The sequence below is a fragment of the Camellia sinensis genome, chromosome 1, assembly GCF_055761805.1.
Source record: "Camellia sinensis isolate YWXY chromosome 1, ASM5576180v1, whole genome shotgun sequence".
Lineage (NCBI taxonomy): Eukaryota > Viridiplantae > Streptophyta > Magnoliopsida > Ericales > Theaceae > Camellia > Camellia sinensis.
The window spans coordinates 130,215,577-130,238,457 of record NC_138961.1 but is presented as its reverse complement, the minus strand read 5'-3'; the positions used below and the strand labels follow the sequence as shown (position 1 = coordinate 130,238,457).

The window sequence follows — 22,881 nt, the reverse complement described above, 5'->3', positions numbered from 1 at the left end:
GTCTTACCAACCTTGACAACAAAAATCAAAATCAAAATCAATAAGAGTAAAAAAAAATTATGAAATTAGAAATCAAGTTATGATTGAACCCTAAAATTAAAAATAAAGAATAAAATTAATCGTCACCCCATTTTCGACTCCTACCGTCGCCAATCGAAGTATCATTGTGACGACGCGATGGAGTTGAGATCTCGATTAGGAGGCAGAGATCGAGACGGTGTGAGAAACATCCAGATCCACCATAGATCTAAAGGGAGAAGAGAAGAGGAGTTGAACCGTCGAAAGAGGCTGTCGGAGGAGAGAAGCGGAGTCTATATCTGAGATCGGTGGTGCTTCAATCGACGACTGGTGGTTAGTTGGTAGCAAGGCAGTAACGGAGGTGAGAAGGTGAGGCGAGGAGAGAGAGAGAGAGAGAGAGAGAGAGAGAGAGAGAGGGTTTGTTGTTTTGCTTTGCCTACCGTGTAATACATACATGGGTAGTTTGAACTTTTTGTATGAGCTTGTCCTTTTAAACAAAAAAAAAATAAGTGCCTAGACCTTTAGACTTAGAAAATTCATTTTTGGACTTTTGGCCCGTGTACCCTATATATATATATATATGATCACAAAATATTGTTCATAACCTAATAATTGTTTATTTGAATGCTTAGAATTAATTATACCACTATGCAATAACATACTTGTAAAAGTAGAGAGATATAACGTATGTATATATATTTTATATTAATAAGATAATCAAGTGTTTATGGTACTTAACAAATTATATATTTATATATATAAACAGTTCAGCTCAGTTCCAAATAGATTTGTAACTACAAAACCATAGACCAAACCATGAAGCATGGTTCGTCTATTTTAAGAACCAAGACCAAACATTGTGGTGAGAAACCAAACCAAACCGAGCGGTTTGGTCTGGATTGGACTGATTTGTAATTTTTCAATTTTTTTGCTCAGCTCTATATATCCCAACCATAAGCTTTCCCAATTTTACAATAGTTTGTCTGCCAGTTTCAAATCTAAAAGTGGGCCGTGTGAACATTGAAGCACATAGTCATGTTTGGCCCGTGAAACCCATCACGTGTATAATGCTAATGCAAAGGGGACTATGAAATGGATGGCTAGAATCATCTGAAACATTTGAGTTCTGAAGGCAATATGTTGGCATTTCCTCCACCATATCACTTCGTCATCAGTTGGTAAATAGCTCATAACAAAACCTGAACTACACAAACAGACTAGGCTGGTTATAAATTGTGTAACCCATTAGTAGCTATTCTTTACGCTGTGTTTGGTTGGAAGATTTGATGAGAGATTTGGAAAGGGAAAGGGAAAAGTTAGGTGAAATGTGAATAAAATATACCCACATTTCACCTAGTTTCACACACCTTTTTCCTTTCCCTTTCCAAATCCCTCCTCAAATCCCCCAACCAAACACAACATTAATGTTAATCACTAATTAGTAGTTTTTAAGCAACAAGGGGAACAAAAAATTGTGTGTGTGTGTCTGTTTTTTTTTTTTTCAAAAAGGAAAATGAATCCTACTCTTTGGCACTTGGAAAAAGTAAATTTCTGAAGCAAGCCCCAATTCATTAGGTTGCAAGTCCTATTGTAGAAATAAGGGCCCTTGACCATATCAAAATTTCTTGGGTTACAATTACTCCAATATGTTGTAACTCAGGAAATAACATGAGGAGAAAAAGAAAAACAATCCATCCAATGCAATAGCTTAATGAATAGATTCACAAGTTTACTATCATTATGGTGTGTAATGATTAGTCCAGATTCTCAAAAATATGTTCCAATTCATAGTACAGTAAAAAGTAGGGAGAAAAGAATTTAGAACTCATCATTGAAGAAAGTATGAGGTTATGTGTATATGTTCCTCAAGGAAACATTTGCCCAGAAGAAAAATATCACACCATCAGTTACTTGAACTGGTGTAGCTTGAACTCGCATTGCATATTTGGTTTCCACCATTGGTGGATTTCTTGAGCTTTCTTAAAACCCTCCGAGGGGCTCAAATTAATAGTTAGATACGCTGAAGGAATGAGATGTGCCGGTTCTGAACCTGATAATAGACTTCCTACTGAATTCTATGTTGCAAGCCTTCCAAGTGATCCCTCACAAAACTTCATCATCTTCAACCTGTGTTCAAAATACCAAATATACTCGTAGCAAATAGGATCCGATGGATTCACAAACAGGTAGGGGATCCAGCCTGATAATACCGAAAACAAGTCATCTTTTTGATTTGATGGTGACAATTTACAGCTACAGCAATTCCAGCTGTAACAACATTGTTTGTGAATCGTATCCGATGCTTCAGTTTTTCGTTTTTTATTTCCTCTATTAAGGCAGATGGGAATGGCGGATTAAAGAGATAAGTTTCTACAAAACATCCAATCTTGACCATATTCTTTCCAGCTAGCAGTGCTATAGCTGAACCCAAAGAATGTCCAGCTAACCAGATGTTCGCAGCTCCGGCTATAGCAACCATGTCTTGCACAGCCTGCATTGCAACCTGAAAGCGAGTGCTCTGTTGAAGACTATTCTGAATGACCTTGCGATCCAACTTGAGATCTTGCAACCAGGTGTCTGGTTTCATAATTGTACCACGAAAGGCAACAACATATCTTGGAGGATTTTGGACAAAATAGTTACAGTAAGGAGGAAATTTGAACTTGTAAATGGCACCGAAGATGGAGTGATCAACATCATCAACCAACTCACGAATTAACTGAAAATGGAAGAAGCTCCACCAGGGAGGAGCAAGAGCTTGGTGTCCTTGGCGATTCTGTTGGCGGTCGCATTCTAGAATGTACACTCCTTGAACCAAACTGGCGGCAACAGATCTTCGGTGGTGTGGGTTTCTCCTGCAAGTATTTGACCAAGAGCGTAAATTTGGCCCGGCCCACGTCAGGCCTCACGAGCTTCCGGCAAAATTTGGGCCAGGCCATGAGCCAGAAAATGGGGCCCATGGGATATTCAGGCCTTGGGTGGGCTAGTGGGCCTGGGTCGGGCTCGGGTTGAACTTGGGTGGGCTTGAACAATTTTTTTCTTTTTCTTAATTTTTTTTTACCAAAATTTTATTATTTTCCACTAAAAAAGACACTGGGCCTCGGGCAAGTCGGACCTTGAGTAGGCTTTAAGTGGGCCGATGGGCCGGCCCACGGGCCGAGCTTCAAAATGATGGCCCAGACAGAGGCTCAGGGGCTCGGACCTGGCCCCAAACGGGCCTGGCTCACCCTGGGCTGCAAGCGGGCTTCAAGCCACCCACAGGCCATTTTTACACTCCTAAATTTGACATTGAATTGCCTCTTAAAACCAAATGATGAATGGAGGTAATTTTAAGAACTTGAATGATAAAACTTTTAGAATACCACTAGCAGGACTTTCCCATGGGATTTGTATTGCCCAATTATAATATTGAACCATTAGGTCTGTGGACGAGTTACACTACCAAAGTATCTGTGAGATGGTTTTACCAATCATGAACAGTCAGGTATACTGGTCCCGAGAGGCTAAAAATTTCCCTCTCGGAGGCCATTAGCCCAGATGCCCCCCTTTTATTCTCTTCTTGCTATCCTTAAATAGAAAACTGCCGAGTGTAGAAGAAAATCCAACAAATGAATAAGCATATTCTCAGTAAAACAATGTGAATGGTCACATGATTTTCTTATTAACCATTCAAAAATTCAATGAGCATAACATTATAAAGAACTCTTTATTCACTCTAATTTCTTCCCCAAATGTTCTCTCTTTTTTCAGTTCAACAAGAAATTTACTTGAAAGTGAACGAAGGGAAAAGTTGCCATTCCTAAAGATTAATATGATTGGGCATGCAGTGTGCAAGGGCTAAGTGATGACAAATATGAACCAACTATAAATTTATCATTTTATACTTCATGAGAAATTGAAGGCTCAGAGTCCTAGCACGTGCACGGACAAAACCAGTTTAAATATAACTCACAAATCCTATAAACAAATTAAGCTAACTTGGCATGTTTTGAACCTTTTATTTTGTGTATGAACGTATTCTTAAAACAAGTTTATTTAACATGTAATGAACCTTTTTAATTCAATATAGAGATTCAGACAAAGGTAAATGACTTTTACCATGAGATGATTTAGATAAGATATGGAAGGTGCTAAAGAAGAATTCAATGAGAAGTTTTGCACTTGGCCATTGGTACAATGAAAAGAACTTAAATTTGAAATTAATTTTTGTTTCCTTTGAGCAATGAATGCATATATCAGTGTTGGGCTAAAAATGACTACAATATTGAAATCTGGATACAAGAGCATCACCATATGTGTTTGCTTGTGTTAATATTTTATAAAAGATGCATATCTATTCTTCTCTCTTTTTTCTTTTATTCATTCTTGGCAGGCAGAGAACAAAGAAATAAACATATTTTCAAAACTTAAATTCATGGATGACTCAATTTAAACATGTAATTTCATTAATAAACATGAGCCCATGACTAATTTTTCAAATCCTAATACAAAAACCTCTTTGATTTGTCAAGATTAATACCAAACTTCGTGAACATAATGACTCCGAAGCTTTTCTTTCTTGTCTTACAAAATATGAAATTAAAGTTATAAGCTTTTAGAAAAATATTGCATGTCAAAACTCGTAATTGAAATTGTATAATCCTTAGAAAACATTTGCATGTACAAAATTCAAATCAAAATCAAACTAATTATTGATTGTCAAACTCAAATTATAATTTATTTATTAATTTGTCCAAATCTAGGCTTAATTCATTTTCTTCATATCAAACTCAATTTCAAACTCATAAATTTTTAAACATGAACTAAACTTTCAAAATATGATTCCAAGACTTGGGTACATACTTGGCTTATCTAAAAACATAAAAATTCTTTAATAATCAAGATAATATGAGTAATTTTAAACTATTTACATCAAAACTCCTTTAATTTCAAGATTAAGCTCAAAATGTTCATAAACTCATGATTTTTCAATTTTTCTTTCAAAACATGAGTCAATTCTTCAAATTTTTTGACAATCCATGATCCATGTGCAATTGAAATTCTAAACTTGTAGAATTTACTCATGCATGTAACAATGAGACTTAATTCATGCAATACTACTGTAAGAGGGGCTAATTTGAGCCCACTAAATTATTTAGGCCCAATAGCCCAAGATTAGTGGGCTCGAATTTATCGCAAGTCCAAGAATCGGTGGGCCCAGATTTATCGCCATCAAACGGATTGAATCGCTCTAAGCCTCGAAAGGGTTCGGATCCACGAACCTAAAGACTTACTCAGGCCCGGACTCGAAAGGGTATTAGGCAAGCCTAGAGATCCGAGGCACTCGGACTCGAAAGGATTCGGATCCACGAATCTAGAGATCCGAAACACCTGGCTTCGAACGGATTCAAACGCAATCTAGAAGTCGCTCCGTTAATGAGTCCCAGAACACTTGCGGGCTCGGAGCTTTCCGGGATCTACGCACCAGAACCATGGGCGTAATGGAGTTCGAACAAAGGACCCGATCCCGAGGACGGTGAGTGGAGATAAATTCACTCTTCGGTTAAACTAGCCTATACCCGGGTCGAGGTGGCACGACCCCGGGGGGTCCATGAGACTCGGCAATATTTTGCGGCAGGACGTCTTCTGGGACTACCCCTGACCCTTTGGGATGATTGGGGATCATTGGTTAGGTGTGGCTAAGAAGAAGGGTTCGCCGAGGGATTGATCTCCTCTTCGGGGTTTTCTCATCCTCGGAGAAGTCACCTCCTCGGAGAGGTCACCTCCTCGGACAAGGTGGTTAGAGAGAATATCCCCCATGTGCCTTGCACATGGGCTCCATCCTACATCATGAGGTGCCTATAAATAGCACCCACCCATAGCTTTACAAACGGATTGAATCGCTCTAAGCCTCGAAAGGGTTCGGATCCACGAACCTAGAGACTTACTCAGGCCCGGACTCGAAAGGGTATTAGGCAAGCCTAGAGATCCGAGGCACTCGGACTCGAAAGGATTCGGATCCACGAATCTAGAGATCCGAAACACCTGGCTTCGAACGGATTCAAACGCAATCTAGAAGTCGCTCCGTTAATGAGTCCCAGAACACTTGCGGACTCGGAGCTTTCCGGGATCTACGCACCAGAACCATGGGCGTAATGGAGTTCGAACAAAGGACCCGATCCCGAGGACGGTGAGTGGAGATAAATTCACTCTTCGGTTAAACTAGCCTATACCCGGGTCGAGGTGGCACGACCCCGGGGGGTCCATGAGACTTGGCAATATTTTGCGGCAAGACGTCTTCTGGGACTACCCCTGACCCTTTGGGATGATTGGGGATCATTGGTTAGGTGTGGCTAAGAAGAAGGGTTCGCCGAGGGATTGATCTCCTCTTCGGGGTTTTCTCATCCTCGGAGAAGTCACCTCCTCGGAGAGGTCACCTCCTCGGACAAGGTGGTTAGAGAGAATATCCCCCATGTGCCTTGCACATGGGCTCCATCCTACATCATGAGGTGCCTATAAATAGCACCCACCCATAGCTTTACAAGGGATGAATTTTGGAGATTTTTTTTCAACTCTTGGGAAAGAACTAATTTCCCTTCTCCATTATCAACCTTGACAGTGAAAGTGGGAGATCCATGGGAGAGCCTTGCCATTATTCTATTCTCTAGCCATTTTGCCTTCTTCTTCACCCAATCTCTTATCTCCATCATCTCCTTTGTTGTTGTGTTCCTAAGTTGAGATTATTGAAGAATCTAAGCCTCTCATCATATTCTAGAGAATTCGATCTTCGAATTTTCCAACTCCTTTCTTGAACCCTCTCCTACATTTTGGCGACTCCGCTGGGTAGGCGGATTGTTTAATGGTCTCAACGAGATCTGGAATCCACACAACTCCAACAAGGATGGCGGGAGAAGATGAAGTTCACCAACAAGGATCCTCTAATGGTGGTGATGACAGAACCATGGCTCCAGATCAGCCACTTTTGCTTGAAGCCATTCAAGGACTTCAAAATACTCAGCAAGAGATTCTTACCACTCTTCAGAATCTCACTCACACCATGTTGGTGATGAGTTCTAACTTTGCACCGGCGCCAAACGGAAATCAAACTGGTGGTGGAGTTATTCCCGCCGGAGCGCAAAATTAAATCCAAGGAGAAGTAGGCCCCAATCAGCCTATGGCTCATGGCAACACGGCCACAGTAACACATGCTCAAACCACAGTAGGCGGCAGCAGTTTGCCCATGCCCGGGCTCCATGGCGTGCCGAGCCAAGATCCAATGGTGACTAGGGGAGTTTCTGGTGTAATGAATGGCGCTCCAACGACTGCTGGTGTCCAGGAAAACATAAGGAGCATGATGGCGCAAAAGGGAGCTATGCCCGTACCTAATCTTGTTACGCCACCAGTGAATGTTACCCAAGCACCAAGCGGGCCTCCTTTGGTGCCGACAACAAATCTGCAAGCACAACCCGGTATAGCGGCGCTGTGCGGTGGACTCTATGGGCCTCAATTCAATATCCCATCACCAACTGGCTTGTCTATAGGCGCTGATGGCCAGTATCGTCAAATGTCCTCACCAATGATGAATTCGCAGCACCAGAATGGCCAAGACGCCCCTAGCTCAGTCTTCGGGTACATAAGCCAAGTCCCGGGAATACCACCATCAAACTCTCTCCCTCAACAGTTTCTCACTCTCGCCGATGTGCAGGCCATGTTCGATCTCGAACGGGGCAAGAGGACCTTACCCTCTTTGCCTGATCCAGACGTCAAGCCGCCTTACCCCATTGAGATGCTGAGCTATCCATACCCTGAGGGGTATACAGTGCCGAAGTTCATCAAGTTCGACGGCAAACAAGGAAATGCCCGAGAACATGTTGTGCGATTCATCGAGACTCTAGGTATTCATGGTTCAAACCACGTCCTCCGACTGAGAGAATTCTCTAAGTCCCTCACCGACCGAGCATATAGTTGGTATGTTAATTTGGCCCCAAACTCTGTCCGAAGTTGGGAGGAAATGGTTAACAAATTCCACTCCAAGTTCTTTCAAGTGGCGGAGAAGGTGACCACACTTACATTGTGTAAAGAGAAGCAACAAGAAAGTGAAGACATCCTTGACTACGTCAAAAGGTTTCAGGACAAGGCCGTGGATTGTCATGAAGCAGTTGAGGAGAGTTATCTGGTTCAAATTTGTCTAGAAGGGGCATTGAGCAGGTACAAAATGTTTCTAGTTAACCACAAGCTACCCACCTTCTCGGCATTAATAGAAGCAGCTCGGAACATTAGCATTCCTCAGGCTCAGGAGTCCGGATTTAAAGCCAGTTACAAGACTAGTTTCAAGTCATCTTGTGGACCTATCGTTGCTGCTGCCTCTGCCCCGGATACCCGAAATTCACAAGGAGGAGGTCATAGAGGCCAGAAAAGAAAGCAATATAATGGTGAAAAGGGGAATGTTTCTTATCCATGTGGAATCGAGGAAGTGAAAGCTCTAGTTAAGGAATGGGTGGCTGACGGAGAGCTAAAATTGCCTTATGTTGAAGAAATGCCATCAAAAAAAGACCGTGAGAGCCCTGAATTTTGTGTCTACCATCGTACATTGAAACATCCGACAGAGAAGTGTTGGACTCTCAGGAAAATCTTCAGAGATAAAGTCGAAGCAGACGAATTGAGGTTCAAAAAGCGAGGGACTCAAGACATCCGAGAACAACCATATCCTCAACACCGAGACAAGGGCAAGAATGTTGCTATGATAGCTTATGAAGGCCCAATGATCGAGGCTATCGCTAATCTCGATGACGATGACTGTTATCTGGACGACATCCTCGAGCCAGAGGGTGAGCAAGTTTACTATGGAAGTGCTCTCGATCCAGAGGGCAGAACATTTATGACTCATGGCGAAGATCCCTTTGATCCAGAAGGAGGAGAAGAATACTATGGAAGAGGAGGACACCATGTTTATGTGGCATCTTATTTTGAGGAGACCGAGGAGATGGTTAACTACGAGCCTCCAAGAGTGGAAAAAGATCCGGATCACTATGCCAAAACCTTGCAAGACTGTGTAAAGTTCAAGCAGTTCTTTGACCAGCTTGGACTTTCCAAGGTGGCAAGAACAGAAATCACCAAGTCTATCATTAATATAGCTGAGGCACACCATGAGGAATGCATGTCGACTGAGGGATCTATCCCGAGGAAGGCAAAAGAGCAATCTAGTGCCATTACTTTCTCCGAGGTTGATCGGAAGTATCCTTTTTCTCACAATCGCCCGCTTTATGTGACTGCTTTTATTAACGGGGTTGAGTTCAAAAGGGCCTTTCTAGATAGTGGAGCCTCTATCAACATTATGACTCGCACTACTCTAGAAAAGGCCGGAATCTCTGAAGAACGCATTGTGAAGCAGCCGATAGTCATCACTGGCTTTGGTGGAGAAAGGAGAGTTACTATCGGATGCGTAACAGTTGATTTAGCCGTTGGAGAGATTCACTCGGCCACCAAGTTCCATATTATCGATTCTGAGGCAAATTATCACATCATTCTAGGGAGGACCTGGATGCATAGATATGGGGCTGTACCATCGAGTTATCATCAGTGTGTTAAGGCTAAATGGGGAAAGAAGACGGTGACAATTCAGGCTACAGAAAGGCCTTTCGAGATCCATGAAGCTCATTATTCTGATGCCATCTACTTCACCGAACTGGCTGTCGAAGAAGTTCCCACCACCTCTAAGCCTCGATGGGTCAAAATTCCTCGTTGGGAGGATATCAAAGACGACAAGGAGCCGATGGCAGAGTCAAGTAAGCGGGCAATGTCTAGAACAGAAAGTCCGCCTATTCCTCAGAAGGTGATGAAAGTTTGAGAAGGAGGCAAGATGGTGTACTATTTATGAAGGTGCGGGGAGTCGGTTTCTTCAGTCACCGACTCCGAGTCAAAAGAAGAGCCTCCTGACAATGATATAGTAATAAAGCCTGAAGTGGCTCCAGAATGTATGCAAGATGGGCCGAAGCCTCAGCCCGAACAACTTATTGAAATAGATCTGAGTGATGGACAAGATGCACCGAGGCTGGTATTCGTAAGTTCAAGCCTTAGCCCAGAGAAGCGGGAACAGTTGTTAAAGTTGATAAGCCGATACTCAGATGTGTTTGCTTGGTCATATAAGGAAATGCCCGGACTAGATCCTGACCTAGTCTCTCACTATCTTGATGTGTTCCCAAACTCCAAGCCAATTAAGCAAGCTGCTCGAAAATATCATCCAGATCTCGAAGAGAAGATTAAGGAGGAGATTGAAAAACTTCAACAGGCTGGTTTCATCCGGCCAATACAGTACCCCACGTGGTTAGCAAACATCGTGCCAGTAAAGAAGAAGAATGGCCAAATCAGAGTATGTGTAGACTTTCGAGATTTGAACAAATCTTGCCCGAAGGATGAATTCCCTCTTCCTCACATCGACACCCTCGTGGATACTACCTCGGGACACCAGATGTTCTCATTCATGGATGGATTCAGTGGATACAATCAAATTAAGATGGCTGAAGAGGACGCAGAAAAGACTGCTTTTAGAACACCTCTCGGAAACTTCTTCTATACAGTCATGCCTTTCGGACTCAAGAATGCCGGTGCAACTTACCAAAGGGCTATGACTGCAATCTTTCATGACATGATCCATCATGAGGTGGAAGATTATGTTGATGATCTAGTGGTGAAATCCAAGAAAGAAGAAGACCATCTCCGAGACCTTGAGAAGGTATTCAAGAGGTGCCAGAAATTCAAAATGAGGATGAATCCTCTCAAGTGTGCTTTCGGGGTGACGGCCGGGAAGTTCCTCGGGTTTCTTGTACATAGGCATGGTATCGAGGCAGATGAAGACAAGGTCAAATCTATCAGAGCAATGCCTCCCCCGCATTCTCAGAAGGAGTTAAAGAAGTTCCTCGGAAAGGTGTCTTATATTCGGAGGTTTATCCCAGCACTGGCAGAGATCTCTGCGCCTTTCGGCTCTTTGTTAAAAGGAGATGCCAAGTTCGAGTGGAACCAAGAGCACCAAAAGGCCTTTGAGAGAATCAAGGCGGCCTTGACCTCGCCTCAGACCATGATAGCCCCGCAGCCCGGGGTGCCTCTAATGTGTACCTAACTTCAACCCCCAAGTCCATAGGGGCATTATTGGTCCAAGATGTAGATGGAGTAGAACGCCCGGTGTATTACATCAGTCGGAAGATTCGAGGAGCAGAAGTCCGATATACTCCAGTAGAGAGACATTGTTTAGCTTTGGTATTCACTGCCCAAAAGCTCAGACATTACTTCCTAGCACATCAGATTCAGATTGTTACTAGAAGTGATCCAATCCGATACCTCCTCAGCAAGCCTGCTCTAACCGGGAAGGTGGCAAGATGGTTGTTAGCACTGGGTGAATTCGAGATCACATGTGTAGCCCCCAAGGCGATCAAAAGCCAAGCCTTAGCTGATCTCCTTGCCCAATTTCCAAGTGGTGACTATGAACCAGTGAATGAAGAATTAAGAGGAGAGGTGCACACAGCTATGGCTTCCGAGGAAAGCTTCTGGACATTGAGCTTTGACGGAGCAGCAGCCGGAGGGAAGGGAGGAACCGGGATAGTCCTTACAAGCAAAAGTGGGGAAAAGTTATATTTGTCTTATAAACTGGATTTCCATTGTTCGAATAACGAAGCCGAGTATGAGGCTCTTATTTTAGGCTTGATAGCAGCTGAGAAACACAGTATCAAGAAGATTCGGATCCGGGGGGACTCAAAGCTGATAGTGAAGCAAGTTTCAGGACAGTTCGTCTTAAAGGAGCCTGCCTTGGCCACATATCGAACAACAGTCCAAAGGCTTCTTGACAAATTTCAGAAGGTCGAAATAGAGCATGTGCCTCGCTCCGACAACAAGTTTTCAGATGCCCTTGCAACATTAGGGGCAAGAGTTGACATTCCAGAGGAAGAGGCAACAATTGTTATCAAAAAGAGAACAGAACCTTTAATAATTCCCGAAGACAAAGACCTTCCGGAGGACTGGAGAGGTGAAGTCTTCGAACAACTCAGAAGCAAAGTTGGAAAACTGACTATGGCCAAGCTTGCCCAATTCACAATTATTCGAAGTGAACTTTACTTCCGAGGGGGTACCGGATTCCTAGCCCGGTGTGTTGGCCAACAAGAAGCGAGCTTCCGACTACAACAGATCCACGAAAAGTCTTGCGGGGATGGGGATATCAGTCTGTACAGAAGAATCCAAAGACAAGGTTATTATTGGCCCGAGATGGAGAAGGACTCGAATCAATTACAGAAGGAATGCCCCAAGTGTCAGTCATACATCCGGGAGGATGAGAGTTGCTTTGAAATTGATACCCTTGACTGGAGGCAAGTCTACATTGACTATCTCAAAGAGGGAACACTACCTGAGAGTCCGAGGGACATTGCACACCTCAAGAGGAGAGCGAGGCGGTACTTTCTTGATCAGGACAAGCTTTACAGAAGAAGTATTGAGGACACTCCCCTGAGGTGTCTCTCCAAGGAGGAGTCAGATCTAGTCCTCGGAAGAGCCCACGAGATTGAACATCAAGGAGGGGCTCGGCTGTTCGAGCAACTTATACACCTTGGGTATTACTGGCCGACCATGGAGTCAGATGCATCCCATCACGTGAAGAGGTGCCAGACTTGTCAGAAACACGGAAATTTGATCCATGCTCCAGCTGTAGACCTGCATAGTATCCGAACGCCATGGCCGTTCCATACCTGGGATTTTGATCTGATAGGGCCCATCTCCACATCTTCTAAGGGGTACAAGTGGATTCTCGCAGCCACAGAATTGAGTACAAAGTGGGTCGAAGCAATTCCTCTGAAGAACGCTACGGGGCCTGCAGTCGCGAACTTCATCAAGGAGAATATCATTTGCCGATTTGGGGTACCAAACACCATCCTCTCGGATAACGGCACTCCCTTCATAAACAAATATGTGAAGAGCCTCCTAGAGACTTACCAAGTGAAGCATCACAAATCCACACCCTACTATCCAAAAGGGAACGGGCAGGCGGAAGCCACAAACAAGACACTGATAAGGATTCTGAGCAAGATGATGGATGAGTTTGGGGGGACTTGGTCCGAACAGTTGATAGTAGCCCTATGGGCGTATCGCATTTCGAAGAGAAAGCCAACTCAAGCAACTCCTTACTCCCTTGTGTATGGGTCCGAGGCAGTGTTACCTATAGAGTTGGAAACGCCATCTGCTCGAATGGCTCTCGCCTCGGGGATGGTATTGGAGCCTCGAACCACCAGATTGGAAGCATTAGAGGAAAAGCATGACAGAGCTGCAAAAGTCATGGAAAGGTATCATGAGTCCATCGCCCGAGCCTATAACCAGACTGTGATACCAAGGAAGTTTGAAGAAGGTGATCTAGTATGGAAGATTGTAGACCCAATCATGCGAGGACAGCCTTTGCCCAAGTTTTCTCCAAAATGGGAAGGGCCCTACAAGGTGGTTCAGGCGAGCTCAAGCGGGTACTACAAACTTGTAAGGGTTGAAGACGGCTTCCGAACTGGCCCGCTCAATGCAAAGTTTATCAAGCATTACTACCCATAGTTGGACTCATCTATGATGAAATTCATTTTCACTTTCTTACTTTGTCTAAAAGTTGTATTTCCCTTACGTTATGAAGAAGCTGGTTTTCTCTATGGTGCATGTTTTATCCCATCACTTACAGTGAATCTATTATACTTTTGTCAAGAAAGTTGAAGAACTAATGAGAATATTTCAGCTTTTATAAACATGTGCATATGATTGTTCTTTCCATTGTATCATTCGAAATAAATATTTTATCAAGTAGAATGAGAAAACAATGCGAAAATATCCAAACGACAAAAATTTTGTCATTTCATTGCATTGTCCTAGATAAAACATTTTTATCGAAAGGGGCAAGAAAGTAATGATAAAAAAAACTCAATCTTTCCTAAAGACACCCTCGAAGAAGCTGCCCGTCACATCTACATCTGGAGGACAAACAGTAGAGTGTGCCTCTAAAGTCTCCAAGGCCCGAGCATAACCCGACTCAAGTTCACGAAGAGTTGCCTTTGCCTCATCTATAGAGGTGCGATAAGAGGCAAGCACAAACATAAGTTCCAGCCGATGACTGGCGTTCGAAGCTATATCCAGGCACTTCCGAAGCCATGATAAGTCCACTTGGTGACGCTCCATGTCAGAGATCCCCTGATACGCCGTCTCGACTACTTTCCCATTAAGGTCACACAACCGTTGCCTGTCCAAGCTATATAAGATAGTGGCAAAAGACTCGAGAAGAGCAGTCTGAATGAGTGGACACTGGCAAGCAAATGAAGCAAAGGTCTCCGGGTAACTTGAATGCACAAGCTGTAGAACTGAAGCAAACTCAGGAGCTACCCAATAATGGAGAAATGATACTTTGCCAAAAGCTGAAGGAGGAATTGGGGCCGGAAAGCTGCTAGTCTCAGGAATCTCCCCAATGTCTATCGGGTTAGATGAACCACCCGGAGGGGTAACTCCCGGCAGAGGTCCCGAGCCTGAGAATGCCGAACGATAAGGGGAGAGACCAAAAGCATCAGTATCAATGTGAAAATCACTAAGATTCAAATCCAAAATATTCGAAGGCACTGGCGATGAAGAACCTCTGGCAGTCGTCTCAAAGGCAGGTGTCCCCCCTTGAGAAGGAGAACCGTGAGGAGTTACAAAGAGAGTCGGAGTAGAGTCCGGGGCAGGTGAAGATGGGACCACGGTAGCAGCTAACACTGGAGCAGAGTCTGAGGCAGGTGAAGGCAGGACCCCGGTAGCAGCTAACACTGAAGAAAAGATAAGAAGGCCTTATTAGAGGTAGGGAACAGGAAAGTCATTTAAGTAAAGATTTCTCACAGATATAAGTAAATGACAAACTTCAGAAAGAAAGATTACCAGAGGGAGAATCAATATGCAAAGCCGGGGCAACTGAAGGACTCCTAGCATCAACAAAGTCACTTGGTCGTGTAGAGACCACCGGATCGATCTCAATGCCTGATGAAGCCTGAACAGTAGCAGTCATCCCTGAAGAAGGAAGGAGGACCGGAGGATGAGAATCACCATAAGTGCCAGAGCGAGTCTTAGAGATCTCTAGCACATCCACCTCCACACCATTCCCAAAGGCGCACCTCGTCTCTACATTGCTTCTAGAAGCATGGCCTACGGCATCAATTTCTGAGGCATCAGTCCCTCCAGTAATCTCAGCATCAGTCCCTCCAGTCGATGACTGGCGTTCGAAGCTATATCCAGGCGCTTCCGAAGCCATGATAAGTCCACTTGGTGACGCTCCATGTCAGAGATCCCCTGATACGCCGTCTCGACTACTTTCCCATTAAGGTCACACAACCGTTGCCTGTCCAAGCTATATAAGATAGTGGCAAAAGACTCGAGAAGAGCAGTCTGAATGAGTGGACACTGGCAAGCAAATGAAGCAAAGGTCTCCGGGTAACTTGAATGCACAAGCTGTAGAACTGAAGCAAACTCAGGAGCTACCCAATAATGGAGAAATGATACTTTGCCAGAAGCTGAAGGAGGAATTGGGACCGGAAAGCTGCTAGTCTCAGGAATCTCCCCAATGTCTATCGGGTTAGATGAACCACCCGGAGGGGTAACTCCCGGTAGAGGTCCCGAGCCTGAGAATGCCGAACGATAAGGGGAGAGACCAAAAGCATCACTATCAATGTGAAAATCACTGAGATTCAAATCCAAAATATTCGAAGGCACTGGCGATGAAGAACCTCTGGCAGTCGTCTCAAAGGCAGGTGTCCCCCCTTGAGAAGGAGAACCGTGAGGAGTTACAAAGAGAGTCGGAGTAGAGTCCGGGGCAGGTGAAGATGGGACCACGGTAGCAGCTAACACTGGAGCAGAGTCTGAGGCAGGTGAAGGCAGGACCCCGGTAGCAGCTAACACTGAAGAAAAGATAAGAAGGCCTTATTAGAGGTAGGGAACAGGAAAGTCATTTAAGTAAAGATTTCTCACAGATATAAGTAAATGACAAACTTCAGAAAGAAAGATTACCAGAGGGAGAATCAATATGCAAAGCCGGGGCAACTGAAGGACTCCTAGCATCAACAAAGTCACTTGGTCGTGTAGAGACCACCGGATCGATCTCAATGTCTGATGAAGCCTGAACAGTAGCAGTCATCCCTGAAGAAGGAAGGAGGGCCGGAGGATGAGAATCACCATAAGTGCCAGAGCGAGTCTCAGAGATCTCTAGCACATCCACCTCCACACCATTCCCAAAGGCGCACCTCGTCTCTACATTGCTTCTAGAAGCATGGCCTACGGCATCAATTTCTGAGGCATCAGTCCCTCCAGTAATCTCAACATCAGAACGGTGAGCCCCAATAACCTCGTCACCAAGATAGCGCTCCTCCTCAGCTACGGTAGGGCGGTGACGACGCATACGTGGAATAAGGTCACAAAAATGGTCGGAGGACTCAGCCTCTCATCATTATCATCATCTATAACTGCTATACGAGAGGTGCGCATCTTCACAAGTCTTGCAGACAAAGGGAGGGTGTCGTCCAAGTCTGAGTCCGGCCTGGGTGAGGCAGCATGGCCAGGAGCCACGGTACTGAGAACGTCAACAACCGCAGGATCCTGCACAACATGGGCAAATAAAAGTTTTCATTTTTAGAAGGTATAGTCGCAAAAAGGAAAGTAGCTTCAAATCAAAAATTTCGGGTACCTCATGAAGCCTTTTGGAAAGGCGAGGAGCGGAAGGACTGGCATCAAAAGTCCTCTTGTGAGCCATCTTCTTAAGGCGGGTCGTCCGAGGACCATAGGCCTTATTCAAAGGGACTGGCTCCGGAGAAGTAATTGCCAAGCTAGAAGCAGATGCCCGAGCAGAAGGGTCAGTTGGAGCAGATGAGGTGAAGAAACTCTCGTACATGTGGTCAGATTTTCGGCTCTCGGGTAGCCGAAGAGAAGAATCCTTCTTATAAATCGGCGGAGGCAAACATACGGTCGGTCTGCTCTGGACAAATGTAATAAACGCATCGATATTCTTCTGCCAATACCGCCTGAAAGAGGGGGTGAAACCCCCTACTCGGCTCAAGCCTGGCATCGTCAAAGAGCCGGATATGGGAAGTACGGTGTGTACAAGCCAGCGACTGAAGCGCCCGTAGCTCGCTGAAAATGATAATAAAGGAGGTGCTGGCCCCGGGGCACATTGATCAAACCCGAATTGACATGCTACGCGGTCAGGCCTATAAACGGCACTATCAACGCCTTCCTCATGCCACACCGGTAATGAACTCGGACGGATCATAATCAGCATATCAACAAAGGGTGCAGGGATGTTCTTCGGCAAAGGAAAGGACACCGAGCGGGAGGAACCATGATAGATAAGCGGTGTGGCCACACCCACAGGTGGGCATACATACGGTTGTGCCACAAAGCGTCGGGGATCATCCACTAGAGTATTCAAGGATAAGGTGGAAATGGTACGTGACCACCGTGTAATCAACGGCTGGCAAGACTTCGCTTTCTCAAATGTCCGAGACCCATCAGTATCGAGCACGGGGATGCCATCTTTATCCACTATCTCCCGAAGAACTTCCGCCTCAAATACAGTCGGAGCAGGGGCAAATTTTGGGAACCTCTCGAAGAAGAAACATAGCAGGAACTGGCTGTGAATAAAGGAGACAGGCTCATATCGACCCACAGAGCGAACCATATCTCAATGTAGTAGATCCAGCCGATAGTAGAGATTCCCAAGAAATAGTGGAGCCAAAGGGATCCGATCTCCTCTGAAGAGCCTGACTGCCAAGGGGAAGACGAAAGGATTGAGGGAATCCGGAGGTGTGCTCGGAAGAATGAAGAATGAAAGGAAGCAAGCCAGAAATCCCAAGAAATAGAGCCTGGAGCCATACATCGGACCGGCCTCATACTCCCGAGAGTCAAGGGTCAGCATCTCTGGCCAAGGGCTGAAGATCTTTGAAGAAGTGGCGGATCCATGCAGTATAGGAGGCACGGTCCGTCCTTACTCGACTAGTCCTCCTCGCTGAACCATCAAAAACGGAACTCCACCGACCACAAGTTTGAAGATTTAGCTTCAGAGATTGGATCAAAGAATCATCTTCGAGGGGTGTCTGCTCAGGGTTGAAGGCATCAGGGCCGGTCACTTCCAGACGCAGCAACATGAACACATCCTCAAGGGTGGGCCCCATCTCGTGCTGGCCAAGTATAAAGGTGTGTGTCTCGGTGCTCCACCGAAGATCCATGGCTTCCAGGCTAGCATTGTTGCGACGGATGGATAGGGATCGAGATATTTTCACTGAGATCAATAGTCGGGCCTCTTGAAGCCGCTGACAGAAGCTCTTGTCCGAGAGGACATCATCGACCCACTCCCGCCAACCAAACGGAGGGTTTGAGAAGGCCTTGAACTGAGGATAACAGTATGGAAAGTCCCCCCGCTCAATCCGAAAGCGTAGCACCGAGGAAGGAGAAATGAGGGCCTCATGTCCAGAGTCAGTGTCCTCAGTGAGACATAATGGAGCCGCCTTCGGAGATAGAAGAGAAGTGGTGGAGGTAGCCACCCGCCAGAAGGGATCCTTCCGACCAAAATAAGGAGATTTCCTCCACTCAGATGCCGGAGGTACATCCCTTTCTTTCATGAGAGCCGGTTCCGATGACCCCGAGACAACGGGTTTCTTTCGAGAAGACATATAACTGAAATAACAGGTATGGTATAAATAGCAAGGAGTTGACCATATTAAAATTCAGAATATTGGAATTAAAGCAACAGGTTTCTTTCGAGAAGACATATGGCTGAAATAACAGGTTCAACCCCGGAAGTCATCAACAATTCTTTTTCTCGGGTATTCTTCAAGCTCAACAAATTTTAATACCAATGGGTGCATCATCAACATACAGATTTTCGGTTTCTATCATCAATAAGAGGTGCAATGTCAATCGGGTCAATTTCTCCAAAAAAAAAAAAAAAAACTACGTTCCATATTAAAGGTCCAATTTATACGAGGCTCAAAATTTGGACAAAGTAAAGTTCAATAGCAAATTTCAGGCCCAAGATCCGAAGTATTTTACATTTCTCATCAGTAGCAAGATTCAATGGATTGTCATGTGAATTACAGGAGTGTTCCTCCCAAGTCAATATTATTTGCTCAGTTCAAGTGGCAAATATTCTATTACGAGGGCAAAATTCAGCAGCAATGGGTCAGGTTATGCAATAGTCCAGAATTTCTTTAGCAAATTTTAAGTTAGAAAAATCGTTTAAATAAATCCCACAACTTATTTCAAAAATTGCAAAGCCCAAACAAATTCAAGATTCACATTGGGATTTCAAATCACCGATATTATTTTTATTTAATGTATCAGAACATGGAAGTTCAAGCATGGATTCATTTTATTTAATATAGCAGTGCATGGGTTTATATATCTATTTCTTGAGCACAAAGACCCATCAATAAGAAGGAAAGTGAATTTATTCGTTTATTTATTACAAGAGCTGCCACCACACAAATATATATATATATATATAAAACAATTGAAGGAACTTACTCACAGATTCACGCCAATGGAAGAAGAGCACGGCTGGAAGTAGTGGCGAGACCACAAACGCGAGAAAGATACTCCTAAGGCTAACGCCGAGTTGAGCGGTGCTAGGCAAGACCACACATGTCGCGTTGAGTGGGCGCACGTGTGTGGTCAGCTCTGGATAATTCGAAGACGGAAGCAAGAGTGGTGCCACAGAGGAGTCGGCAACCACACACGTCACGTTGAGTGGGCAACGTGTGTGGTCTGCGTTGGAATGGTTAAAGCCGATGGTGGAGTAGAAGCGGAGTGAAGCCAACAGTGAGCGGTGTTGGGCAGTCGAGGTAGGCGTCGCGGGTGATGTCGCGGAGACGACACCGTCAGTGGCTCTCGAAAGCCAGAAGCAGCAGTGGCGTTACGAAGACGCTGGCGTTAGTACTATTCAGAAAAACCGAGCTCCAGAGAGTCTGGGTCTCTGAGGAAGTTATGTTGTTTGGCTCTGCAATAGCAATCAATGTACACACAGATTTAGCCTCTGATCTGTTTTTTTTAAAAAAAAAAATGTGTCATTAGAATCATAGATGTTGAAATAAGACTTTTCATAAAAGCTGCCACAAAATAAATATATATATATATATATACAAGCGGAAGAGGTTCAAGAATGGTGAAAATATAAGCTGAAATCAGGGAGGTTTTACAGACTGTGGTCAATAAGAATGGTGGCACGAGCAACAGCTGAGATCGAAAGTTGGCAAACCGACGTCACGTTGAATCGGCGACGCGTTCCGCATTGATTAATTACGGATAGAACCAGCAGGTATAACACAAAACCGAGAGCTACGAGATCTGAGCTCTGGAAGATATCGCCGGACCAAGAAGACGTTGAGTTGAATGGTGTTTGGCGAGACCACGCATGCCGCGTTGAGAGGGCGGCGTGTGTGGTCGGTGCTTGGCAGTCAAGGCTACCAGCAGCGACGTGAGTGGGTATAACTGGACAGCCGAGGCCGGCGGCAAAATTGCAGCAGTCGCGACGTTGGGACAAGTCGGTGGTGTTGCTCGAAGCTGTGATAGCAGTCGGTATGCAAACAACAGTGGTCTTCAAAGCAAGAAGCAACGCTGGTTTGTTGAAGAAGAAGGCTAGCCTCTCGATCTAGAGAGAGAGAATAGGCTGAGAAAATGGGTTTGGCGGCTGTGCAAAAGTTGGTGAGCTAATTAGGGTTTGCTATTTCCTTAAATAGAAAGAAAGAGGTATAATTGTGCAAAAGACGTGTGAGGTAAAAAAAAAAAAAAAAAAAAAATTTGCTTGTCAATTTTTTTTGTAAATTGAAGTGCGTCATCAACTTTATCCATAGGCTCAGTCGTGACAAAATGTTTTTTTTTTTTTTTTTTTTTTTGGGGAACGTGATGCGAAACAAGGTCGAAGAAATGACAGTATGCATGTCTGAGAAATTTAAAATTTCTCATACACGCAAGGGGCAAATGTAAGAGTGGCTAATTTGAGCCCACTAAATTATTTAGGCCCAATAGCCCAAGATTAGTGGGCCCGAATTTATTGCAAGTCCAAGAATCGGTGGGCCCAGATTTATCGCCATCAAACGGATTGAATCGCTCTAAGCCTCGAAAGGGTTCGGATCCACGAACCTAGAGACTTACTCAGGCCCGGACTCGAAAGGGTATTAGGCAAGCCTAGAGATCCGAGGCACTCGGACTCGAAAGGATTCGGATCCACGAATCTAGAGACCCGAAACACCTGGCTTCGAACGGATTCAAACGCAATCTAGAAGTCGCTCCGTTAATGAGTCCCAGAACACTTGCGGGCTCGGAGCTTTCCGGGATCTACACACCAGAACCATGGGCGTAATGGAGTTCGAACAAAGGACCCGATCCCGAGGACGGTGAGTGGAGATAAATTCACTCTTCGGTTAAACTAGCCTATACCCGGGTCGAGGTGGCACGACCCCGGGGGGTCCATGAGACTCGGCAATATTTTGCGGCAGAACGTCTTCTGGGACTACCCCTGACCCTTTGGGATGATTGGGGATCATTGGTTAGGTGTGGCTAAGAAGAAGGGTTCGCCGAGGGATTGATCTCCTCTTCGGGGTTTTCTCATCCTCGGAGAAGTCACCTCCTCGGAGAGGTCACCTCCTCGGACAAGGTGGTTAGAGAGAATATCCCCCATGTGCCTTGCACATGGGCTCCATCCTACATCATGAGGTGCCTATAAATAGCACCCACCCATAGCTTTACAAGGGATGAATTTTGGAGATTTTTTTTCAACTCTTGGGAAAGAACTAATTTCCCTTCTCCATTATCAACCTTGAGAGTGAAAGTGGGAGATCCATGGGAGAGCCTTGCCATTATTCTATTCTCTAGCCATTTTGCCTTCTTCTTCACCCAATCTCTTATCTCCATCATCTCCTTTGTTGTTGTGTTCCTAAGTTGAGATTATTGAAGAATCTAAGCCTCTCATCATATTCTAGAGAATTCGATCTTCGAATTTTCCAACTCCTTTCTTGAACCCTCTCCTACAACTACAAAGTCAAACCCAAAATAATTAATTTCTATATTTATGAACCTAACTTAATTTCTTCATCTTTATTTTCTAATTTTTTCCAAATTATATGAAACTGAAACCAATTACTTTTTGAATTCGACTTTTACATGAATTCGACTTTTAGATGAGTTTCCTACAAGATTTTAGATCAGATTTCTTACCTGGAGTTTTAATTTGTTGAAATCCATAAGCTTTCTTTTCTCTTTTTACCTCCCTTCTTCTTCTTTCCTTGACTCTTGGATTGAGTTCCAGCACAAACACTCTCTCTCTCTCACACAACGTCCAGGATGGTTTCAAATAAATGAATGGTTGAACTCCTCAAAACAAAACAAAATATAGACTTCAAACGTTCTAGAATTTACACCAATATACATTTCATTTTAATTAATTTGAATATGATTAGATTAGTTTACTAATTACATATTTACTTAATTAATCTCTTTTTAATCTTAATCAATTATGTTTAGTTCTCAATTTAATTAATCTCATTAATTTCAATTAAATCTTGATTAAATCATTCTAAATTTATATAGGTCTTAGTCTCAATTAAATATGATTAGTGTGTAACTTAATTAATCTAATTAGTCCCAATTAAGGCATAATTTAACCATTCTTAGGACTGGTTTGGCGTACCTAAAAAATCCAAAAAGCTAAAAAATTATTAAAAAAATTAAAAAGTTATCACTATTCACTAAAAAAATATATATATATATAAAAATTAATTTTACACAAAATTATTACAAATAACTCTGACGTCCCCATAGATACAGAACTAACTTTTTTGGAAAAATTGCACAGGTGGGGTGCACAAACAACAC

General features: G+C 44.0%; 1 pseudogene across 1 annotated transcript; it reads right to left on the bottom strand.

Annotated features, from left to right (window-relative positions):
- Positions 1 to 1,955: 1,955 nt before the first annotated feature.
- On the bottom strand, positions 1,956 to 22,370 carry LOC114288941 (GDSL esterase/lipase At4g10955-like; annotated as a pseudogene). The gene is made up of 3 exons (XR_014338775.1): positions 22,225 to 22,370; positions 3,486 to 3,598; positions 1,956 to 2,873 (listed from the first exon to the last, which is right to left on the bottom strand). The product of XR_014338775.1 is annotated as a GDSL esterase/lipase At4g10955-like (transcript).
- Positions 22,371 to 22,881: the final 511 nt, after the last annotated feature.